Source organism: Acomys russatus, chromosome 3 (assembly GCF_903995435.1).
Source record: "Acomys russatus chromosome 3, mAcoRus1.1, whole genome shotgun sequence".
Taxonomy (NCBI): Eukaryota; Metazoa; Chordata; class Mammalia; order Rodentia; family Muridae; genus Acomys; species Acomys russatus.
The window spans coordinates 7,915,843-7,931,856 of record NC_067139.1 but is presented as its reverse complement, the minus strand read 5'-3'; the positions used below and the strand labels follow the sequence as shown (position 1 = coordinate 7,931,856).

General features: G+C 45.3%; 3 non-coding genes across 3 annotated transcripts; all 3 read left to right on the top strand.

The window, feature by feature from the left end:
- Positions 1–961: 961 nt before the first annotated feature.
- Positions 962–1,055, top strand: Trnai-uau (transfer RNA isoleucine (anticodon UAU)). Its single transcript has 2 exons — positions 962–999; positions 1,020–1,055. It is a non-coding gene; the product is annotated as a tRNA-Ile (tRNA).
- A 4,242-nt stretch (positions 1,056–5,297) lies between these two features.
- Trnaf-gaa (transfer RNA phenylalanine (anticodon GAA)) lies at positions 5,298–5,370 on the top strand. The gene has a single exon. It is a non-coding gene; the product is annotated as a tRNA-Phe (tRNA).
- Positions 5,371–6,329: 959 nt separating this feature from the next.
- Positions 6,330–6,403, top strand: Trnai-aau (transfer RNA isoleucine (anticodon AAU)). Its single transcript has one exon. It is a non-coding gene; the product is annotated as a tRNA-Ile (tRNA).
- Positions 6,404–16,014: the final 9,611 nt, after the last annotated feature.

The window sequence follows — 16,014 nt, the reverse complement described above, 5'->3', positions numbered from 1 at the left end:
CAAACCAAACCAAACCAAACAAAAAACCCAACACTACCACCACCACAAATGTGATGCAGTAAGTGTCAGCGGTAGAAGTAGCTCCTTTTTTGTTTTCTTCATTGTGTCTCAAAGAAGAAATTTGGTCACGTCCCTATTACTCTTCGTCCTGTATTTCAGGTGTTAGGGATCAGAAGTCGGAGTCTATTCCTTTCCCTAATAAGTCTGATGTGTGACAAATTATGTAGGAAACAAAACAAAACAAAAACCAAGCGCTGCTCTGCCCTATACATGATTAACTGGAGAACACAAACAAACAAATTCGCCCTCACGTCCCTACTGGTGCTCGACTTCATCCGAGTCCTACTGCTTTAGCGCCTGATGTGCTGAGATTTACAAGCATGAGCCACCACGCCCAGCTAGCAAATTTAACCTCTATAATTACGACCCCCCCAGAAAGGAAGCGGGTGTTGTGTTACAGAGACATCCTCTCTGAAATGACCCTTTAAAGAAGGTCAGGCAGGAGGAGAGGCTGCTGCTGCAGTGCACATGCACAGGATTCTATTCTCTGTGTGCGCTGCACAAAAGAGAAAACCCTCAGGTTTCCTTAAAGAGAGCCAGGCCAGAGGGCTTTGTATTACAGAACTGGCTTTTCAGGCAAGATGACAGAGCTTCAGGGGGAAATTCAGAGAGCAGGGAAGCGACCTCCGCAACTTCCACACTGCGGAGGAAATTGTCTTGTCCCCGATCAAGAGAGCAGCATCCGGCGACAGCAGGTGTGCAGGAATGTTGTGTGCCTGCCCATCAGCTTGCGCCTTCCGCGAAAACTTTTCAGTGGGATGCTGGTTCCAGGTGAACCGGGGAAAGATCACCTGGATACTTCAGACTCGTGAACGCACCCTAAACGAAGGATGCTTTCCGCGCCAGGCGCGCTCCCGTGCATCCCTCTGTAGAGTGTGCACAGCCATCGCAGAGAAAGCATGCTCCAGTGGCGCAATCGGTTAGCGCGCGGTACTTATACAGCAGTATATGTGCGGGTGATGCCGAGGTTGTGAGTTCGAGCCTCACCTGGAGCATGTTTTCTTCCCTTTCCGGTTCAAACATGCTTGGAAATGCATTTTTCCTTCTAAGAAAACTACAAACGGTAATATTTTCTATGGTGTGAACACACAAATTCCTATAATAAAGGGCACCTGATCCATCTCAAATGTGGGAGTAAAACCATGAGTCATGAGGTTAAATTAATTAATTTAACTATTCATTAATTTCTAGATAAGTAAAGAGCCGCCGAGTTCCCCCAACCCATCCTAAGGCCAGATTCTTAGCTTTTGGCAACTTAGTACCTGGTAATGGCGACTTAGTACCTGGTAATGCCATCACTGGTCTTATGCTCTGCTATTTCCACAGGGTTTGATGTGAGGCATACATTTATAATTGTGTTGAGTCCAACCTCACCACCTGTTTTAGAAAAGCCTGCCTGTATAACCCCTACACTGGAGAGACTGAGGTGGGAAGACTGCCTGGGATACAGAGCAAACTTAACCATCCCAACTCCATCCTTTGTCAGCTTGGCTCATATACACATCTCCATACAATATACTTTATCTTGTTACAAGGAAAATTATAGGATTGCGACCGGCCTACATACCAGTCTACATACAAATGAAAAATGTGCTAACCCTGGTAGATGCCGTTCTGGGACCGATGGCCATACTCAGCTATTCAGAGTAAGCTTGATGCTGCCTCAGACCAAAGACGTTGACGCTTCTGAGCAGGACTAAAGTGAATTAGCCTTAAAGAACTCTAACTTCAATCTGCCTTATGGCATCCTAAATGCACAGTAGAGAATTCTATTCTTTATGGCACGTAGTCAGAGTCTCAAAAGTTTGAGTCGCTGTGGCCTGTGCTTGCATAGTGCAGATAGCCAGCCCCTCCCCCAAGAAACAAAGCCATACAGTTGTCCAACTCTGTGAGACCCACAGCCAAGACACATTGATATTGAAACACTGATGTGCCTGCTGCCAATGAGTTCCGTGTAGACACTTGCTCTGCAGTAATGTCTAATTAATTCTACTTATACCTTCCGTCTTTAGGGAAATTCCTCACAGACTGAACTTCACCATCTGGTGATCCCTGTTGCCAGCATGGTAACATCTTCCCCAGAAAAGGAAGTGAAGTAGTTACACAATGTTTTTTGTTCACCTGATATCATGTAACTTAAATTTTATGAAGTAAATAATACTTTAAGAGTGATAGAAAGTTATTACTGTCTTTTGAGAGAGGAAAAGAAAGATATTTAATATATGTGCTTACACATGCATAAATATAGCAAAACAGAGGGAAGATGTTTATGAAAATGATAGCCTTTTTAATTGTTTTTAAATGTATTTACATTTATTTTATATGCATTGGTTCTTCACTTGCATGTTTGTCTATGTAAGAGTATCAGATCTTGGAGCTACAGACAATTGTGAGCTACCATGCGAGTACTAGGATTTGAAACTGGGTCCTCTGGAAACTCAGTCAGTGCCCCCAACCACTGATCCATCTCTCTAGCCTAAATTATATTTTACGTATATGGGTGTTTTGTTTGCATGTATGTCTGTGTACCACATGCTTGCCTGGTGCCCCTGAAGGCTGGAAGAGGGAGGGTGTCAGATCCCCTAGAACTGGAGTTACAAGGAATTATAAGCCTCCACGTTGTTACTGGGAATTGAAACCATGTTCCTCTGGAGGAGAATAGCCAGTGCTCTTAACCCCTGAGCCATGTCGCCAACCACAGCATTCTTTTCAGTAGCTCATCATGTATGTGATCATAGCTGCTATTTTATAACTATCTGCCTCTAGGACTCTCTGTGTTCCTTGGCCTTTTACCAAATGGCTTTTTTTCCCTTAAGAGTTCTTTACCTTCATTTTCCTGGTGGGTCTGTGTTAGGGGTTGGTCTGATGCTATGTATTCTAATGCTAATTACTGGACCCCAAGATCTGGTTACACCCCAGACAAGTACATTTTCACATGCACCAAGTAATGCTGTGTAATTTTGCTCCCCAGTTATCCCTGATTGGCTAATAAAGTTGCTGACAGCCTGGGCTGGGCAGAAGAGAGGTAGGCAGGGCTTCAGTTCCCAGGCTTGGAGTTTGTTTGACAGAGACCCCGAGGCTGGCAGGAGTAAGAGACAGAGGAAGCAGAAGGAGAGGAAACTGGAGAGAAGGAAGTCTCCATGGGGCAGGATGGCCCGTGAGCACGTGGCCCTGAGAACAGACTGATGGAACAGGAGCAGCCCAGACAGTAATGATTAAGGAAGGTAACATGGGATGTGTAGCTGGGAAATAGTAAACCAGCTTAAACAGCTTAGAGGGCTGGTATCTGGCCAGCTTTGGTGCTTTTAAAGCTTATAAAATACATTATGGTTTCTTTGTGTCAATTGTTTGGGGAGTTAGAGGGGTTAAAGAAAAAACTGTTGCTTTATTAATTTCATGCTACAGGTCTGGGCGTCAGCTCTAATCCTAAGGCCCAGTACTCCTAAGAGATCACCTAAAGGAACTAAAGGTCTTCCTGTGCTCCACACTGCCTCCCCCCACCCCCATCCTTCAGTACATTAATAGTCCAAGTTCCTTTTTGTTGTTAGGGTAGACCACTCTAGTCAAACCAGTTCCCTTCTTGATCTGTGAGGCATGAGGAAGCCAAAGTGACGGAGTGGCAGTCTTATCTTCCAGGGCAGCAGCCTCATAATTACACCTTTTAAGGGAAGCATCCCTCCATCAGAGCTAAGGCTCCAAGCCAGAGAATGTCGTGAAGTTATGGGAACAGAAACCAAAGATCGGCAAGTGGTTCGTCAGGAGTCACAGTGTATGGTGCCGCTTTTATTTTTATCTGTTCAATCTGGGTCTCTAAATACTGGTTGTGGGCAGAATGGCACTATGTTTCTGTCTGTTGCCCAAAAAGAAGCTTCTTTGATGAGAGGCGAGAGCTGCCCTTATCTATGGGTGTATTTCGAATGCCCTTGGGGGTTATACTGGCTCAGGAAGTGGTAGTGCTTGGCTAGATCAATGACGTCACCCTCTGTGTGTAATTAGCTAGGTTCGAAGTACTAGGAAAAGGTTTCTCTAGTTGAGTAGATCTTAAGTCAGGCTGTTAGTTCCTGCCAAAATACAGGCATCGCAGCTGGGCATGACTGTCTGTTGCTTTCCTCTCCTGGCAGCTCACACAGCATCTTCCAGGCCTGTGAAGCTGGTTCTCAGGGCAGAGCAGGCTCGTGGGTCAGCTAGGAGAAGCCCGAGTCCTGAAGCGCATGCTCTTTTCTCCATAGGGACTTAACCTTCGACCTCTGGAGCCACCAAGGGCAACAGCAACAGCCTGTATTGTTGGAGGAGTCTCTTAGATTTCCCTGACTCAGAAGGAGGTTTCTTGTGCCTGCTGCTGGAGTTTTTATTAGATAGTTTATGGCTTTGGAAGAATCATTATCATCCCATGTTTTGTAATTTCATTTAAACACACACACACACAGAGTATGTAATTTTAGGTAAACATAAAATAATATGATCCCTTTTCCCCCCAATCTTAGTCTTATTTATCTTTCCTTCCTCATCTTCTCCCCCTTTCCTACCTAACACCCCTCCCCTGTTTTTTGGGATTTTCTCCCTTTACATTGCATGTTTCCTGCTAGTTCCCTTTTATTTTCAGCACTTTTTTTTTTTTTTTTGGGGGGGGGGGGGGGGGGCGTAATGGAACGTTCATAAAAAAAACTTCAGACTGTAGGAAAATTTTGCTTCAAAGAAAGAAAAGGAGACAGATAGGCAGGGAGAGAGAACCGGTTAGAATGGAGAGACATAGGGACAGGGAGAAACAAGAGTTTGATTCAGAAAAGTTGGGTGCTGGACTGGAGACTGCCCCCAAGGTAATGGGATGTAGCCATTTTGCCAGGGTCAACCCAGGCAAGGTCAGTTATGGACTGGCAGGGCTTCGGGCGGGACAGCAGTCCGGGATCTGGAGCTTGATATCACGTGATCACATGTTCCAATCTGTGATGTGTAAAATGTTTTGTTTGCCATTCCAGAATGTACCTTGCTAAAGGGGAAATTGAGATCTTTTAAGCTCCCTGTAATTCTGCTGTCTGGTGTCCTTTCCTGTCCTTTTCTCCTTCTTGGTTTGAGGGATATAAAAAGAGCTGTGCCGTTAATATCTCGCTGGCTTGGGTTATTAGACCTTACAACCCTCTTGACTCTTTTCTTGATCTCTTTGTTTCTTTTTCATCCCTAGTCCTCCTTCTGGGGACCCTGTGGAGCCCTGATATGGCTGATCAGAAAGCTAAAAGCAAGCCGAAGTAGCTCAGTTGGGAGAGCGTTAGACTGAAGATCTAAAGGTCCCTGGTTCAATCCCGGGCTTCGGCAGAATAGCTTTTTTCCCCACTCCATTGTGTTTTACACAGTTCCTTCACTGAAGGTGCACTACTGACGCCATGATTTAAGAGGTTGCATAATTTTGTTTCTATCATTTAAAAAAAAAAAAAAAAAAAGGCTTTTGAAAATCTTCACCTGTCTGGGAAGCTAGTACTTCCTTAGTTTTCAGTAATTCCCTGAAGGGAAGAAAACAATGTATATATATTTTATTATATACAGTGCCTTATTCTACTTTCGTGTGAAAGTAGATGCTATTAGACGTATGTATAACATTCAGGAAAGGGAGTGTGGGTCAGAGGTAGTGGCCCCGTGTGCTAGGCTCTGGGCTCTGTCCCTAGAGCCATCATGGTTCCCCGGACCTCTGTGTACCAAGAAGGAAAGCTATTGCCGGTCTGGGAACTGGTAGCCCAAGTTCTAAGCCCAGGTGCTGAAGTGTGCGCTTCTGTAGACTCTGGTCCTCAACACCACAGGGCTCTGAGGTTTGTTTTGCGGGCTGCCTCGCTTAGGAGCCAGAGGGAGGAGTTCCTGGCGAGTTTGCATGTAATGTGAGAGATTAGGTGTGTTTTAGAGGTAGTTAGGAGAGATGGTTCAGCCGTTAAAGGCTAGGCTTACAACCAAAAATTTAAGAGGATTTGCTTTGAACCAATTTAAAAGAAACAGGCAATAAATAAGTCGTTGAGAAGTTTGCCATTTGTAACCTAGTAGATTGGCGGCTTCTAAAAGTGAAGCATCGGGCCATGAGGGCTTTTTCAGGAAAAGTTCATCAACTATTAAAGCTTTTGGTGGGAATCCGATGCTAAAGCATTTCAGATTCTCTTGCTTAAGTCTGTGGGAAAAAAAAAAACCCGATAAAAACTTAGGTTTTAGCTGCACAAGTAAAAAAAAAAAAAATCTCCTTTTGTTGTCTGACTCTCACCCAAAGGTGTATCTGGCCGATTAAAGGTGTATCTGGCCGGTTAGCTCAGTTGGTTAGAGCGTGGTGCTAATAACGCCAAGGTCGCGGGTTCGATCCCCGTACGGGCCAGGGACTAGGTGCTTTTTACTCTGTCCCAGGTTTCTTCCGGCTATTTTAAAAATAAGACGAGCCTTTCGTGGTCCAGCCCTCGGGAGGCAGATCTTCGAGTTCCAGGACAGTCAGGTCTGCATAATGAGACTCTAACCTGTCTTTAAAACAAATACAAGGGGTGGGGAGCAAAACCAGGCATGACTGCTCAGGCCAGCAATCCTCTCGCTTGGGAGGCTGAAGGAGGAGATCCTAGAGAGTTTGCAAGTAAGATAAGAGGTTAGGTGTGTGTTTAGTAGTAGTTAGGAGAAGGTGCGAAATACTCCGTCTCTGTCTGTCTGTTTCTCCCCTGACCCCACGTCCCCTTCAGTATACAGAGGGGCTCAGACTCAGGATAGTCAACGAGTGAGTTGGTGAGAGGCGATAATAGCAGCAGGAAAGAGGTTTTTGTTTTTTTAACAGTCTCACTCCGTGGTTGGTGTTTGTGTTTTTTTAAAGACAGGGTCGCTTGTAGCCGGGGGTAGCCTTGAACTGCTGTGTATCCAAGTCTGGACTTGAGTTCCTGATCCTGCCGCCTCAGGCTCTTTGCCTGGCTTACCTTTTTAGTCTTTCTGGGATGAGGAAACCCTGGGGTAAATAAAGCCGGCTCAGGTGAAGCTTCCCGGTGGCTGCCGCGAAGGATCTTCCTAGGCGTAGCCCTGGCCCGAGCTAGCTGGAGGCCCGCTGGGCTGATGTGGTCTGCAGGGCTCTGTGGGGTCCTCTGGACTGCGGAGGCCTCTGGACCTTAGACTCAGTAAAGAGGGTGCAGTACAAAGGCCCACCAAGGTGCAAGGATTCCCCGTAGGAGCAGCTGGGAGCTTCAGGGTTCCCCTGTGATTGGGATTTCTCTAATTTAAGTACCGCTTGCCCAGTTTCATCTAATCAGACACTCAAAGAGTTAATATCTGCTCTCGGCTGCACTGTGAGGTGCGAATGGCCGATTCTTTGTTGGCTATTAGCGCAGAACCCATTATTAAATGCATCCCGCCTGAGTCTGCACCGGAGCTGGGATCGGAACACCCCGACGTACGCGCTGTCAGCTAGAGGCCGCGCTTAGCTTCCTTTACCTAACGTCTGTATTTAGGTAATCCCCAAACTCTGTGAGAGGGAAGATAGGAAATCCATTTTTAAACTAAAATGCTCTTAGTGTAATCTGAGAAAATTCCTGCCACTTGACAGTAAAACCTCAGCCTCTAGCCTCCCTCTCCACTCTGCCTAACGCAGAGAAAAACTTCGCCGTTTAGCTGAGTACTCTGAGGCTTCCTTTTACAGCTCCCTGGCTAGTTATGGTGTCTTAGTTCCGCCGGGTCTAGAATGAGTACCCCCTGTCAAGCAGGTCCGTGGCCGAACCGACTCTCCCAGGCTGGCTCCACGGAGTCCAAAACGCCAGTATTCTTCATCTCCACAGCCGGGCTTGTATCAATACTCGTTAGGGAGATGTCCCTTTCCTGTTGGCAGTAGGCATTTCCAGAGAAAGAGCTGTGCGAGGGAGAAGAGACTCCAAAAGTGAGAATTTCTTCTTTGTGGGAAAAAGTATTGATGAAGCCAGATAGAAACGGGTTGTTTATAGCTTGTTTGTTGAGATGGAGCCTTGAAACTAACACTTTCTGCTTTCTTCTCCTGAGCGCTGCGTTTCTGGTGTGCAGCGGGTCTCTCTTTTAGGATGTTTATTTAACTTAATTTATATTATTTTTAAGGTAGTATACAGAGCAATAAGTTTCCTTGCGACATTTTTTTTTTTTTTTTTTTTATTTTTTTTTTTTTTTTTTAAGATTTATTTATTATTTATTATGTATACAGTGTACATTAGATCACATTATAGATGGTTGTGAGCCACCATGTGGTTGCTGGGAATTGAACTCAGGACTTCTGGAAGAGCAGTCAGTGCTCTTAACCGCTGAGCCATCTCTCTAGCCCCCTTGCGACATTTTTATACATATATCACTATACTTTGATATTATTATTCCACTTGCCCTCCGGGGACCCCTTCCTTGCTCGTTCTCTTCCTCCAAATCCTTTTCAGATCTCACACTTTTACCCTCTTGTCTCAAGCCCCCACCCCTCTCTCCTTTACACCTCTTCCTACTCTTTCTTTGTCCTCTTTCTGGAGGAAAACAAAGAGAGCCCTTTTGCTTTGGTGCACTAACATGCACACATCCATGGACATTCACATAATGTACTGGCTGGTTTGCATGCCAACTTGACACAAGCTAGAGTCATCAGAAGTAGGGAGCCTCAATTGAGAAAATGCCTCCATGAGATCCAGTTATAGGGCCTTTTATCCCCAGGGCTGGTGATTCTGGGTTCTAGAAAAAAACAACGTGAGTGAAGAAAGACAGTAAGCAGCACCCCTCCATGGCTCCTGCGTCAGCTCCTGCCTCAAGGATCTTGTCTTGTTTGAGTTTCTGTCCTGACTTCCTGCTGTGAACAGCGATGTGGAATTGTACGCTGAGCGAGCGCTTCCCTCCCAAACTTGCTTTTTGGTCATGGTGTTTTGTCGTAGTGTTAGAAGCCCGAAGACATATATGATTCTGCATATGAGAGAAAATATACCGTATTTTATATTTCCCTCTCTTTGAGTTTTTCCACTCTGGTAAAGTCCCCTGCCACATTCCATCTTAGGCCTTTCAGTTCTGGGACAAACCACTGGAACTAAAGGACCACCTGTTCATCAAAGACACATATTCCCAGTCCTAAGATAGATTGCTGTTGCTGAAGCCACACATTTGTGACTCCATGGTCCTTACATTCTGCCAACTCATGCCTTCTTTAAAATAATGAGTCCAGCTGGTACTGACCAGTCCAGATAAAACTGTCCCCTTCCTATACATGCATATCTGCTTAAGGCTTTTGTTTTTAAAAGACTGTAACACAAGCTTGCCCTTTGTTGCAGTTTCACTCATGAGATTGAAACTCAGTCCCTGCCAGTACCTGTTGCTTGGAAAATGAACTTTTTGCTCCACTACAGGGTGTCCTGGGTGGTTTGTTTTCAAGACCCCCAAACCCGACACCTATTTTCATAAAGACCACCTTAATCTCTGAGATATTAGTTTTGCTATAAGAAGACCAATTTCTTTGATTTGTGTTTGTGTCTTTTTTCTGTGCCGAGTTTTGAGCTTTTTCTTACTACAGTTCTGCTCGATGACTGCCCACACTGACTGACTACAGTTCTGCTCCATCACTGCCCACACTGACTGACTACAGTTCTGCTCCATCACTGCCCACACTGACTGACTACAGATCTGCTCCATCACTGCCCACACTGACTGACTACAGTTCTGCTCCATCACTGCCCACACTCACTGACTACAGATCTGCTCCATCACTGCCCACACTGACTGACTACAGTTCTGCTCCATCACTGCCCACACTCACTGACTACAGATCTGCTCCATCACTGCCCACACTGACTGACTACAGATCTGCTCGATCACTGCCCACACTGACTGACTACAGATCTGCTCCATCACTGCCCACACTGACTGACTACAGATCTGCTCCATCACTGCCCACACTGACTGACTACAGATCTGCTCGATCACTGCCCACACTGACTGACTACAGATCTGCTCCATCACTGCCCACACTGACTGACTACAGTTCTGCTCCATCACTGCCCACACTGACTGACTACAGATCTGCTCCATCACTGCCCACACTCACTGACTACAGGATCTGCTCGATCACTGCCCACACTGACTGACTACAGATCTGCTCCATCACTGCCCACACTGACTGACTACAGTTCTGCTCCATCACTGCCCACACTGACTGACTACAGATCTGCTCCATCACTGCCCACACTGACTGACTACAGTTCTGCTCCATCACTGCCCACACTGACTGACTACAGATCTGCTCCATCACTGCCCCACACTGACTGACTACAGATCTGCTCGATCACTGCCCACACTGACTGACTACAGATCTGCTCCATCACTGCCCACACTGCTCTACTGATCTGCTCCTCCATCACTGCCCACACTGACTGACTACAGATCTGCTCCATCACTGCCCACACTGACTGACTACAGATCTGCTCCATCACTGCCCACACTCACTGACTACAGATCTGCTCCATCACTGCCCACACTGACTGACTACAGATCTGCTCGATCACTGCCCACACTGACTGACTACAGATCTGCTCGATCACTGCCCACACTGACTGACTACAGATCTGCTCGATCACTGCCCACACTGACTGACTACAGTTCTGCTCCATCACTGCCCACACTGACTGACTACACTCAGTCATCTGCCCACACTGACTTTCCCGCTCTGTTGCTGAATGGGCGCTGATGAGGCACATGGTTCACCACTGAGCAAGTCTACTTTGGAAATGTGCTTATTGCAAAGATGAGGTGCCTTTCCACACAAATCAGAAGATATTAACCATAGTCTTTCCCTCGGGTCCAAGCAAGAAGTGTAGTTAGTCACCATGAATAAATTTATTGTAAAGTGGTATGTTACAACTCAAAGAAGTAACTAAATGTAAAACCGAATTCAGTTCTCTCAGTGTTCCCTGGATGATTTTAGGCTTTAAAGGGTTTTTTTAGGGTAGGGTGCTGTCCCTTCCACCAGACCATCAAATAGTTTACAGAAATCAAACAGGAAAATGTAGCTGTAGTCAGGATTTGAACTCGAACCTGAATGCGGAGCCCCACTGGACTCAAAGTGCAATGCCTTAACCATTAGCCATCACAACCTAAAGTAGAAAGATGTATTTCAAAGTTAATACATTTCATTTGCTAGAGAAGAGAGTGAGCTCCACTTGACAGGCACACTTCAGAGAACTCTCTTCTACAGCAACTGCCCAACTCCATGCATCTTCTACCAGAGGTGGGGAGGGAGGTTAGTGGCCATGCAAACAGGGTCTCCTAACAGGCAGGTAGCATATGCCTGAAATTCTAGCACTGGGGAGATAGACCCAAATGCCCAGGAGTTAAAGCCCAGCCTTTGACACTTAGCAAGTCTGAGGGCAACCTGTCTATGTGACCCATCTCTCAAGTCCCCCAAACCTGGAATGTTACCAAGTTGCCTACGACAGGGTACTTACTCCGACAATACTCTCAATGGTATAACTTTTTCTCCCACTTTATGTATTTTTTTATGCTTCACTTCTGCTTTTTAGGAGATAGCCCCCCCCCTTTTTTAAACTGTTATCTGTCTCTTCTATAGAGAAGAATTGTGTGTCTAGAAAAATAAGAAATCCCTTTAAAAGAGCTGTAGTTAGGAAGCAGGTAAGACATTTTTTGTATTGTTTAATCACAATCTTAATGCCATATCTCTCAGTTTTTACTGAGACAAGGCCTCACTATGTAGCCTTGGATGTCCTGGAACTCCTACCTCTGCTCTTGAGTGCAGAGATGGAAGGCCAGCTTACCTCTTGCTTCGGAGATCAGAGCCCTTCTCTTTGCTCTCAGCCTGGGAGGGAGGAGGTCTGCTTCCTCACTTACCATGGATGTTGCCTACCATGAATGTTACAACTCTTTCCTACTTTTTCTTTTTCTTTCATAGTTGCTTTTGGAGTTCAGAGAGTTCTGTTTTTGAGTCCCCGAAGCAGCCCTTGAACTTTTAATTTTACAGGTGTCCATGTTGCTCTTTTGGTCTGGACATTGTCTTTCTTCTTTGCCCCGACCTGCAGGGTTCGACTAAAACTCGGGAGGGAGGTCACCTGTTGAGAAATGCAAAACACAAGGAAGGAGAGCAAGTCTGATTGATCAAGCTCTCAACTTTATTAGTCAGGCAGCAGCTTTTATAATTCAGAGGGCAGGAAAGCATATCGCTATAGCAACACAGTTGTGGGTTTTTCTCAAAACATAGGGAATTCCAGGCTGGGTCATGACGTCCTGCTACGCAGCGTATCTTGCTTTGTCTTCGTCTAGCTTTAGTCTAACTGTTGACTCACACCAGGGTCGCTCCATCTCTATCTGTCTTTGGCTGCTGACTCACAACAGGGTCAGCTAGTTTCTGGTGAAAGGTAAGCTCTGGGAAGGACAGAAACTTAAAGGTGCAGACTTGGACAAGATGGCTGAACATTGGTCATATGGCCTATTGTCCCCAACACTTCTTTATCATGCATTCTTCTTTTCTTCTGTAGTAAGACTAACATTGAGCTACAAAATTTTAATAAATTAATATTTAAAAAAATACTCTCCAGCTACTCTTGAAATGGATTTGTTTTCTACCTACCTGTGAAATATGGTCCCCCACCTCCCTATCCTCTCTCCTTTCTCCTTTTTTGTTTTTTCAAGATAGAGTTTCTCTGTGTAGTCCTGGAAGTCTCTGTAGACAGAGTTGGCCTCAAACTCAGAGATCTGCTAGTCTGTGCCTCCTGGAACTAAAAGTGTCTGCCACCATGCCTGGTATGCTAGAGTTTTTGTTTTAATGCTTCTTTTGTAAAGTTCTTAAGAAACTAAAATGAAAAGCATTTTAAATCAAAAAGAAAAAGTAAAGAAACTGAAATGGCTATAAAATACATTCTAAAAAATGTATTTTTAGAGCCAGGCGTGGTGGCGCACGCCTTTAATCCCAGCACTCGGGAGGCAGAGGCAGGCGGATCGCTGTGAGTTCGAGGCCAGCCTGGGCTACAAAGTGAGTCCAGGATGGCCAAGGCTACACAGAGAAACCCTGTCTCCAAAAACAAAAAAAATGTATTTTTATTAGATGTATTTATTTTATTTGTGTAAATATGTAGGTGCACCATTCTGTGGAGTCCATAGAGGTCGAAAGAGGGTGCTGGATCCCCTGGAAACAGAGTTAATGGATAGTTTTGAGCCACCACTTGGACGCTGGGAATTGAACCTGGATCCTCTCGGTGGAGCCATTGCTCCAATCCCACTTCTAAACTATTTTACTGTTGCTAAGTGCAAGTTTGTTTCTGCCAGGACCCATCCTCCCTTTGTAGTTTTGGCTGCTTTTGTTTCAAACTGCACAAAAGCTTAAGATTGCCAATAGACTTGTAGCGTTGTAGCTATGCTTATGGAAGCAGCATTGCCACACCCCCAAATGTGATTTCAATCCATCTTTGACTAATATTTTTTTTGTTTTGTTTTTGTTTTTTTCTGAGACAGGGTCTCTCTGTGTATCCTTGACTGTCCTGGACTGGCTTTGTAGACCAGTCTGGCCTTGAACTCACAAGGATCCTCCTGCCTCTGCCTCCCAGGTGCTGGAATTTAAGGCATGCGCCACCACGGCCCAGCCATGATTAACATTTTAAAAAAAATAACTCCTGTGAGTCCAGACGTGGTGGCGCACGCCTTTAACCCCAGCACTCGGGAGGCAGAGGCAGGAGAATCGCTATGAGTTTGAGGCCAGCCTGGTCTACAAAATGAGTCTAGGATAGCCAAGATAACACAGAGAAACTCTGTCCCAAAAAACAAAAAACAAACAAAACCCCAAAAATCAAACAAACAAACTCCTGTGATAAGCCAGGGACAGCATTAATACACAGCAGCTGTCTAGTCTAAGCATTTTGAAGTTTCTTTTATCTTGAAATAGGCCTTCCCTATGCTTCGAGGGAGCACAACGTTTATGAGAGCTTGCTTTGGCTACTCTGTTCCTAGGGCCTCTTGTATGTCAGGTCAGCATTTACCATTACGCTATGTCCCAGCCCTACCGGTAGCTTTGGGTTTAAAACTCTCCTGCTTCAGCCTCCTGAGTATTTGACATTACAGATCTGTGACATTTGACCTGGATTACTTCTTCAAGTCTGAATTCTGGCTTTCTCTGCCCCTCCCTCGGACTTTGTAGTCACCTTCATTCACTTTTGTCACAACCCCTCCAGTGGAGTCTGTGTGATAAATACTGCATGGCCTGAGGCTACAACCCCTACCCAAGGAAGAGCCTCCTGGACTGGGGCTGATGTTCTGCCAGGAGAAATGGGTTGCAGCTTTCTTCTCTCTTGTTGTGTTGGAATCTATTCTTTCTTCTTAACTCTAACTCCCAAATCAGGACTTTTCAGGCATGACCACGTTGCTGTGAGATGACCCTAACTTGGGGCTGCAGCCAAGGTCTGTTAAGGGCTGGAGTAGTTCTCCTTCACTTGCGCTTATTAAAAGAGACATGACTGGGCGATGGTGGCGCATGCTTTTAATCCCAGCACTTGGGAGGCAGAGGCAGGTGGATTGCTGTGAGTTCGAGGCCAGTCTGGTCTACAAAGCAAGTCCAGGACAGCCAAGGCTACACAGAGAAAACCCTGTCTCAAAAAACAAAAAAACAAACAAAAAGAGAGACATGACTGAAAATTATTAGTTAATAATTTGTATTATGGCTTACAAAGAAAAATAATGTTTCAAAAGAAAGCTCCAGATAGTGGTGCTCAGATATTAGAAAAGATAACTAAAAGAAAAAACTGTCTTGGCACACAGGTGTTAGGCATAAGTTCCGTTTATGGGAGAACACTGACCCAGGACAAAGGGAGCGCATGCATATTGATACCAAGCCAGTAACTTAGAAGTGATGATGTCTTTGCTGTGTGTTCTGTACCCTATACTGTTTCCTTTAAAGTTGTATTTAAAATATGACAACAGAACGACTTTGCATTCTGTACCTGCACTGTGTATGCTTGATTGCTCCGTCACTTCCTTGAATTTACTCCTGGGAAACTGTTACCACAAACCCCGCCTGTTTTTTAAATATATGTATAAAACTTTAGCCTGTTTGCCTGAAAAATACACTCAGATGCAAACTCAGTTCTGCATTGCTGTTTGTCACTTCGCCTTATCTCTACCCACTGATGCTTCGAGAACTCTCATTCCCAAGGACCTATCACTGACTGAGCCAGTCCGTGGCACACTTTCACCTTCCTACTACCTAAATCCCATCAGCAATCCTTCCTTCTCCAGGAACCCGAGCCCCGTGTCTTCCATGAGTTGAGGAAAACCCTGGGTTCAAATTCTACAATTTGTATAATCTCAGGCAAGTTAGTTACCCATGTGTACCCCACCTGGGCTGCAGATATTTTACCAGTACTGCCTAAAAATGTTTATTATTAGGCCTATAATTATTATTACAGTGGCATTTGTTAACCCGATAGCAATCATTGAAGATACAGACACCTGTTATATTTTAAAATAGCCTTAGTTAACCTGAAGCAGGGCAGATATTAATCCCCTAAACTACATCCCATATTGAGGCAAGAATCCCATACCTTGTCCCAATCCCATGCCATCCGCTTCTAATAATTTCTGTTGCGCTACCTCCCATCCAGAATCCCAAATACTTGCTAATTTATCGTCATCTGGGCCAAATCTCCATCCAGGCCAGCCATGTGCTGCTTCCTTTCTTTAACCCATGGCACAGCCTCCTTCTTGCTCTTTTCCTCTACCCCCTCTTCCTAAGATTCTTCCTTCCTCTCCCTCTCTCCCTCTCCCTGCCCCCTCTCTGTCTCCCTTTCCCCTTCTGCCTGCCCCCTCCCCCTCCAAGCAGAGGAACCTTAGCCACACCTAGCCTATTTGCCCTGCCCTGGTGTGATGGCCCTTTATTGGTCAAGCTTCCTCGGTCAAGGTTACATAGTAACCTTGGAGTACCGAGACAGCAAGCAGTAGTTAGCATCAAAATACATCAGACCATCCACCAAGACCTCAGCT